This window comes from Nyctibius grandis, chromosome 2 (genome assembly GCF_013368605.1).
Source record: "Nyctibius grandis isolate bNycGra1 chromosome 2, bNycGra1.pri, whole genome shotgun sequence".
Classification (NCBI taxonomy): Eukaryota; Metazoa; Chordata; class Aves; order Nyctibiiformes; family Nyctibiidae; genus Nyctibius; species Nyctibius grandis.
Window position 1 is genome coordinate 56339929 of NC_090659.1, and position 8994 is coordinate 56348922.

The window sequence follows — 8994 nt, forward strand, 5'->3', positions numbered from 1 at the left end:
CTTACACCACCCTGTCAACTAGACCATGGCACTAAGTGCCATGTCCAGTCTTTTCTTAAACACATCCAGAGATGGTGACTCCACCACCTCCCTGGGCAGCCCATTCCAATGTCTAATGACCCTTTCCGAGAAGAAATGATTCCTGATGTCCAACCTGAACCTCCCCTGGCGAAGCTTGAGGCTGTGCCCTCTTGTCCTATCGCTAGTTGCCCGGGAGAAGAGGCCAACTCCCACTTCATTACAACCTCCCTTCAGGTAGTTGTAGATTGCAATAAGGTCACCTCGGAGCCTCCTCTTCTCCAGGCTAAACAACCCCAGCTCCCTCAGCCGTTCCTCGTAGGTCAGACCCTCCAGACCCTTCACCAGCTTGGTCGCCCTCCTCTGGACTCGCTCCAACACCTCAACATCTTTCTTGAAGTGCGGGGCCCAGAACTGAACACAGTACTCAAGATGTGGCCTCACCAGTGCCGAGTACAGAGGGACGATCACTTCCCTAGACTGGCTGGCTACACTATTCCTAATAGAGGCCAGGATGCCATTGGCCTTCTTGGCCACCTGGGCACACTGCTGGCTCATGTTTAGCTGGCTGTCGATCAGCACCCCCAGGTCTCTTTCTGCCGGGCCGCTTTCTAACCACTCTTCCCCCAGCCTGTAGAGCTGCATGGGGTTGTTGTGGCTGAAGTGTAAGACGTGGCACTTGTTCTTGTTGAACCTCATGCCGTTGGTCTCGGCCCATCTGTCTAACCTGTCCAAATCCCTCTGAAGGGCCTTCCTACCCTCCAGCAGATCGACACTCCCACCCAGCTTGGTGTCATCTGCAAATTTACTGAGGGTGCACTCAATCCCTACGTCTAGATCATCTATAAAGATATTGAACAGCACCGGCCCCAGAACTGAGCCATGGGGAACACCGCTAGTGACCGGCCGCCAGTTGGACTTTGCCCCATTCACCACCACTCTCTGGGCTCGGCCATCCAGCCACTTTTTAACCCATTTAAGAGTCCACCCATCCAAGCCCCGGGCAGCCAGTTTGTCTAGGAGGATGCTGTGAGAGACAGTGTCGAATGCCTTACTGAAGTCTAGATACACTACATCCACAGCCCTGCCCTCATCTACTAAGCGGGTCACTTTGTCATAGAAGGAGACCAGGTTGGTCGAGCAGGACCTGCCTTTCATGAATCCATGTTGGCTGGCCCCGATGCCCCGATTGTCCTGCATGTGCTGTGTAATGGCACTCAGGATGATCTGTTCCATCACCTTGCCTGGCACCGAGGTCAGGCTGACAGGCCTACAGTTCCCTGGATCATCCTTACGACCCTTCTTGTAGATGGGCGTTACGTTTGCTAATTTCCAGTCAGATGGAACTTCTCCAGTTAACCAGGACTGCCGGTAGATAATTGAGAGTGGTTTGGCAAGTTCATTTGCCAGTTCCTTCATTACTCTGGGGTGAATCCCATCCGGGCCCATAGCCTTGTGGGTGTCCAACTGGCACAGCAGGTCACTAACCGTCTCCTCCTGGATCCTGGGAGGTTCACACAGCCCCCCGTCCCTAACTTCAGCCTCTGGGGGCCGAGTCTCCTGAGGACAACCGGTCTTGACATTAAAGACCGAGGCAAAGAAGGCATTGAGCACCTCTGCCTTTTCCTCATCCCCTGACACTACACTGCCCTCCTCATTCAGCAAGTGGTGGAGGCTCTCCTTGACCCTCCTTTTGCTGTTGATGTATTTGTAAAAGCTTTTTTTGTTGTCTTTGACTGTAGCAGCCAAATCGAGCTCTAATTGAGCTTTGGCCCTTCTAATCTTCTCCCTACATGACCTGGCCACGTCCCTATAGACCTCCCAAGTTACCCGACCCTTCTTCCAGAGCAAGTAGGCTCTCTTTTTTTCCTTAAGTTCTAGTCTAAGTTCCCTGTTTAACCAGGCCGGTCTTTTTCCCCAACGGCTTGCCTTCCTACAGACTGGGACAGCCTGCTCCTGAATATTTAGCAATTCCCTTTTGAAGCATGTCCAGCCTTCCTGGACTCCTTTGCCCTTCAGGACCGATTCCCAAGGGACTCGGTCCACCAGCCTCTTAAACAGGCTAAAGTCAGCCCGCCAGAAATCTAAGGCAGAAGTTCTACTCTTGCCCCTCCTTACTTCCCCCACTATCAAAAACTCTAACATTTCGTGGTCGCTACTCCCAAGACGGCCACCGACCCTCACATCTCCCACTAGTCCTTCTCTGTTCACAAACAACAGGTCAAGCAGGGCCCCTCCTCTAGTGGGCTCATTTACCACTTGCATGAGGAAGTTGTCCTCCACACATTCTAGGAACCTCCTAGATTGCTTCCTCTCTGCCATGATGTTCCTTCCAGTTTAAGGTCTTCAATATGTTCCAATCAAATTGTTAAAAACTCTAGAGATTTAATCTATATAATCTACAGTACCTTATAACCTGTTTGGTTGTTTAAAAAGTTTCCCATTGACCCTCTCCCTGCTTTCCTGCACCCCAGAAGAAACTCTAGTCACTATTGCACATTTTATTTCTATACATTTATAAAAGATTATATCATAAAGAAAGGGGCAGAGTTCATCTGATTTCTCAAATAATTTCTCAGACAAGAAGAAAGACATGAAACATGTTTACTTTGGTACACAGAGAAAACAGTTAACCAAATATTTGGAACATATGTAAGACCAACACTTACTACAAAGCCCAAAGAAAAATCAACTTGCAATTGAAGACCCAAACTTCTGCATACCATAGCAACAAGAGGGCACTTACCTATCTTTTTTATTTATCTGGTCACCGAATCCCACTGTATTTACAATGGTCAGCTTCAAAAGAACATTACTTTCCTGGAGTTCATAAGTCTGGGCTCTAAGTCGTACAGTTGGCAGAAAATGTGTTGACACAGGGTCATCAAAATTGGTGTTAAACAAACTGTTTATCAAGGTTGATTTCCCACTTCCAGTTTCCCCTAAAGTTAAACAGAAGGGTTGGGGAAGACATTTTGCACATCAAATAAATACCTACTAAGCACAGAAAGTGTTATCACAGCAACTCGATAAATTTACACAAAAACTTGTCAACTGATTTCTCTGAGCAAAACGGTTGCCTGCATTCCTTTTTCATAATGAGCACTAAATATCTTTTAGTTAATATTTTCATCCTACAGATAAGAGGGAGTTACTTGCTAATGAGTAATAAGCAGAATAATCTCTTGACACTTTGGTTTCTTTAAAAGCGTGAACTAATTTCCTACAGATTTTACAAAGCTAAGTAACGAGCTGTGAAACCATGGGGTTCAACACAGGGTTTCTATGACTAAGGGTAAAATACTAGAGCAAATATCGGTAAGTATAGAAATACTTCAGTAACACCACCTTGGAATTTTAGGATTTTTTGATCTGAAGCTCTTTGTTACAGTAAAAATAGAGTGTAGCCCAGTTTACTCAAAACAATCCAAGAAGCTGCCCATAAATCAATAAATGCATGGCATCCATTTTCAACATTTTTGGTCTTCATATTGTTTATGAAAATGCTAAATATAAAAACAAAGGATGGAAACAAACAAGCAAAGCTGGGCGACTGTGCCCATGCTTAACATTAGAGTTTAACATTGCAACTGGATTTAAATTTCAGTCACTTCCTAAGGACGAGTACACTATTAAAGCCTTAAACCATCCAGATACTACTTACCAATGCAAAGAATATTGAAGCAGAAGCCCTGCTTGATGGACTTTTTAACCAGTTGATCAGGTAAACTACCGAAACCAACATGCCCGGACAAGGATAAAGTTCGATTGCCATCATTTTCCTACAGAAAAATCATTTAAAAATATGTTAGTGAAGTGAGTTGCAAAGCAATTAGCAGTAGCAAGAAAGGAACTCTACAAGTAAGCTAGAACTCATTCCTTGTGATTTACACGGAACCAAGAAAAGCAAAAGTCTGAAAAAAGATCTGTCAAATCAACTTTATTCCATTATTTGAGAAAACATTCAAATTTACTTTACAGGACTATTTGCAGGCTCAAAGTAAAGTCCATGTTTTGAAGAAAAAAAATGAAACATGAACAAATAAAAGCAGACAAGTCCAACTGAAAACTGTAGACAGTAAATAGATCACAGTTGGTTTGCTCTTAGAAATGAAGAAAAAAATATTTAAAAACAATTTAAGCGGCAGAATTCAAAATAGAGACCATAATCACAGGAAGGTGTATGTTATCATTCTGAGTAGCTGGAATTGAAATTGTTATTTATGTAAAATTATCTACACACCAGAACTCTAAGAGATAATATTATATATATTATTAGAAATGTCTAGAGGTGCACATTTCTTTTCAAATGTCAGCTAGCAGTCTAACATCATGACATCAAGGCAACGAGCATACTAAAAATAAGACTAAAAGGAAATATCTTGGTTCATACAAATGAAATGTATTTTTAAACAAACATTCCATATCAAAAGCGTAAACAGCAACAGGTCCATGCTCTTCTTTCTCTTATGTTTCCAATCCACATGGAATTGGAAACCATTACTAGTTCCTGGAACACGTATATAGCCAACAGTAAAACTTTTTATTTAACACTTACAAGCCCATAAAAGTGCCACCTTTTATAACAGGTATACATAGCAAGTTTCAGAATACTTGTAGCTAAAAGGATATGGACATTCCTCACTGCAAATACTCACCCTCTTCTTTTGCACAGGACTTCTTGTGGGGGGCTACAGACTGCACTAACTCTCATTTTAGACTATTATAATCAGGTAACTCCATTTTAGACTAATGTAATGAGGAAAAACGTGTAAGCAAAGGGAACAATTTAAAGAGAAAATATGACACCTTAGGACTACAAAAAAAAAAAAAATGTTCATTCAAAGCATGTCTAAAGAAGAAATTTTTCAAGGTATTCTACCATATGGGAATTACTATTAAAAAGGGCTGAGAAACACTGAAAACTATCAGTATCCTGTCCATTTAAGGACAAGTGTATCTGAGACAGAGTGGCAGCACATCTAACAACTACAGTTACACAGGCTGATGTTCAAACCACCTCTATCGTTACCCATATAGGACAGCTTCTCTAAAACAAACCATTAAGCTCACGAACCAACAGCCAGCGCAAGAGGCTCAGCGTAACCGTACAAGGGAAGCCTTTCATCTGCGTGCCACCTGCCTAAATCCAAACCATGCTGGGCTACCCTCAAAATCCCTGCACAGCCGTTTGTTACTCCCCAAGAAAAAACCCTAGCAGAAAGAACTTTATTTCCTTCCAGTCCACCGGGATTTCACTGGACAAACCACCAATACCCACAACCTTACTGATCATTTCCAGAGGGCATTAGAGTAACTACCATGTCATCTGCAAAAGACTATGTCAGGATTAAAAAGGGTTTAGCTGAGGCAACTGGTATTACAGCTGTATTTGCTGTACAAAGCTAAGTGCAGAAACAGACGACCAGAGTCCTCATAGCCATTAACTCCGTAACTTTATCTTCAAAAGGAAGGGAGACATTAATTACAATTTAGCAATTAAGAGTTTACTGTTCTCTGGAAACGAAAATCAACAATAATTAGTTCTTCCACTGTTACATTGGCTGCTTATCACTGAAAATTTGACCAAATTTCTGCGTGAAATAGAGGACAATGAGAGATAATAAATGTGCAAAACAGAGTGCCTTCTCTGTGCTTTGCTTAGAAAGCTAAGGCTATGCTTGTAACTCAACAGGCATCTGGCTGGATCACTACTTAAAAACTTGTATCACACATCCAAGACAGTTAATCTCTTTATATTTCTAAGTTTCTCCCAAAGATGCTTCTTATGGATGTGTATTGCTGTTAAGAAACAGAGTAACAATTTCTGCAATAAGTATTTATGCAATTGCCAAGATATTCTGAGACATCTCAAATTTGCTATTTTAAGATAGCATATTTCATCTTTCCTCAGTACATAAAAGTTAATTTAATGACACTACACAGTTATGAGTGAAAATTAAAACCATTTTTCTGGAAATGTGAATATATAAAAGTACACGGCAAGTTCTACGTCATTTCAGACACAAGACAAAAAATTGACACAAGAGAGAGAAGTCCTGGTAAGTTGTAAAAACAGATTACAGAACCTGGTACTTAGAAAAACTTCCCCAATAGAGAAATTGTGTTTTATGCACAGCTTTCTTCAGTGTTGCTCTGGAACGGGAAGAGACATAGCATCTTCACTTTGTGCATGCGGAGATGACACAAAGATATTAGTTGAGAGAATAACGGGAAAGACTAAGAGAGCAAGAAACGAATCTCATTCACCTCACATGTAATTTAGCACCTTAACCACAAGACCACTCTTTCTAGTTCTTTCTGTCAGAGGTAATGACACAGTAAACCAAAAAAACTAACCACCATCCCCCAAAATCTCATACGTTCACCAGCTGAGTATGACCCAACAATGAGAATGTCAGCGGGGGAACATACAGGATAGGGAAGAACAAGAATTTCAAGCAGAAATAATACTATTTATATCATTCATGAGAACATATTTTAATGTCTTGTCCTAAGGTTCTTGTTTTAAAGAGAAGATTGGCAAACTGAAGGATGATCAGAAAGTGATAATTCAGGGCCTCAAAAACCATTTTTTACAGAGAAACAGTATAGAAACATAGCCTATGTAAGGTCTTTGAAGAAAATGGCCAGAGTTGACTCGATCACAGTATCTGTAATGAGATTTCTGGTAGCGCATGCACACACACCCCAAAAAAACCCAACACTACATTAACAGCAAAATCTTAAAAACTAGAGGCAGAAAGATGCAGAATCTATTTCTATTTTAAAAATACATCTACTTTTTCAGGGATTTTAACTGCTACTAAACTGCTCAGACAGTTAGTTGTCCCAAGGCACAAAAGAGTCTTCAGGAATCAGCTTCAACAAAAACGCTGCAATAAAAGCTCTTAATTTAGACTACAAAACTTCCAAGAAACGTTGTGCAGCTCAACTTGAGTCAGTCTCAGTCACGCTGATTTAGAAGCCTACATTCTTGCATGTTTATACTTCTGTTCTCCACACAACAAACGTTACAGGACTGAGAGCTACTGTTCTCCTTTGGAGACTTGCCTCCCTCCACCGTCCTTACAGAAGAATGACTTTGTGAACCTGTTCCATCTGACATCACTTGGAACATTCTCTTAATAGAAAAGCAATAGCCTACGTTTTTCCTTCAGAAATTTTCCAAGGGCATCACGTGTCTCGCTCTCAATGCCAGCACCTCATACAGCTTCACTCTGCTATGGTCTAACAAATACACAGAGAAATTAAATCCACAAAACTGACCCCATGATGTCTGCATTCTTATTACTTGTCAAAGAAATAATACACCATCCAGTTGAAAAACAAGTTACTACCGTATCACCAGTTTAGAAAAATGGTGACAACTCAAAAATTAAGAAATATATATCATGCTGAAACCAATTAAGTCACCAGATTAGCCAGTCTTTTCAAATCAGTATCTGTTGGATGGAGCAGCTAAATTATGCTTGAAGACAGTATCTCATCCAATTTTCTTCAGTGAATAACTCAAAGCTTGTGATCTGAATGCTACGGGAGCTGTAGTACTCCTGTAAATACCTCCTGTTGCTCACTGCTTTCTCAGCATTCATACTCTCATCAAAACAGCACACAATATAGATCACTTGAGATGGTCCAAATCACATCTCACTCCTTCCCTCCCTCCCTTTTTAAAGGGTTGGTAGTATAGCTTTCACGGAACTGCACTTGGATTTCTCCAAATTCAGTTAATCAAGTATATTGGTTTATGTGAAGTCGTCTTGCCCACTAAAAACAGTCTGTAAAGAAAAATCATTGCCTGAGACAAAAGTAACATTTAAAAATTGGTTTTTTTCTTTCAGAAATAAACTAAAAAAAAAATTAGTTATCTTTTAAATTTGCCACCTATTTCAGATTAAAACTGCACAACACTGGGCCATTCCACGGCACAAGCTGGGTCTCAGACTACATGCATCTCTCTGCATCAACCTCCTGCAGAACCAGACTTGCAGTCCAGGCAAATAACTAGCTTGCCACTCTGCTTGTAGAGGTGACTGAAATTTGCCCTCCAAAGCTTGAAGAAAAAGCGTGATCTATGTTCGTGTGCTTAGGCAGGACATGAGGGTCCTGCCAGGCCCAGGCGGCTACGCAGGCTGTGCACAGGCCCTCGGAAGAATGCCTGGGCATCAGCCACAAGGGTGGACAATACCACATTAACGTGCCCATGCACACTCCAAACACAACTCTTTTAGAGCCCTGAGTTTTCCACTATCGCAGACAGGTGTGGACATTCATTAAACCAGAAAATCTATTTTAATCTTCCAATACCAAATTACATCACTCTCTTACAGTCAATTACTTTCCTAATAACCAAAGTTACATTTAATCCAGTAAATATCAATGTTGCTATTACCGCCTAACACGAGGTAAGTAGGAAACCGAACAGATTTTGGAAGCAAGTAGAAAAATACTTTCCATTTGTGGGTAGTCAAGATCTAAAATGTAGACGTGTGGTGTAGGCATGCATACCAGTGACATCTCTCGATGTCGATACATGCAAGAGAGAGAGACAGAGAACAGATGGGACGAGTAGAGGGAACAGAAAGGAAACCTTGGCAAAATAACACTGAAGAGAACAGAAAATATAGGAGGATGAGGCAGAAAAAATACAAAGAAAGAAAAGTCCATGCAGATGCAGAGTAAGAAAGGAGACACATTAAAAACGGCATGGAAATAATACATCAGTCTATTCTATAAAATAAATAGCAACACACAGGAGTCAAGTATGGAACAAAACACTCCCCCAAAAAAGGTGTGTAGAAAAAAAAAAGTATTGGCCAAAAGATGATTCAATGAAAACTCATTTGACCATTTCACTTACAGTTATCATTTAATTTATTCAGTATGACAGAAACAGTAGACGACTTTTAAGGATTGGTCCAAACATCAGAAGTCCAGGATTCTTTCCTCATT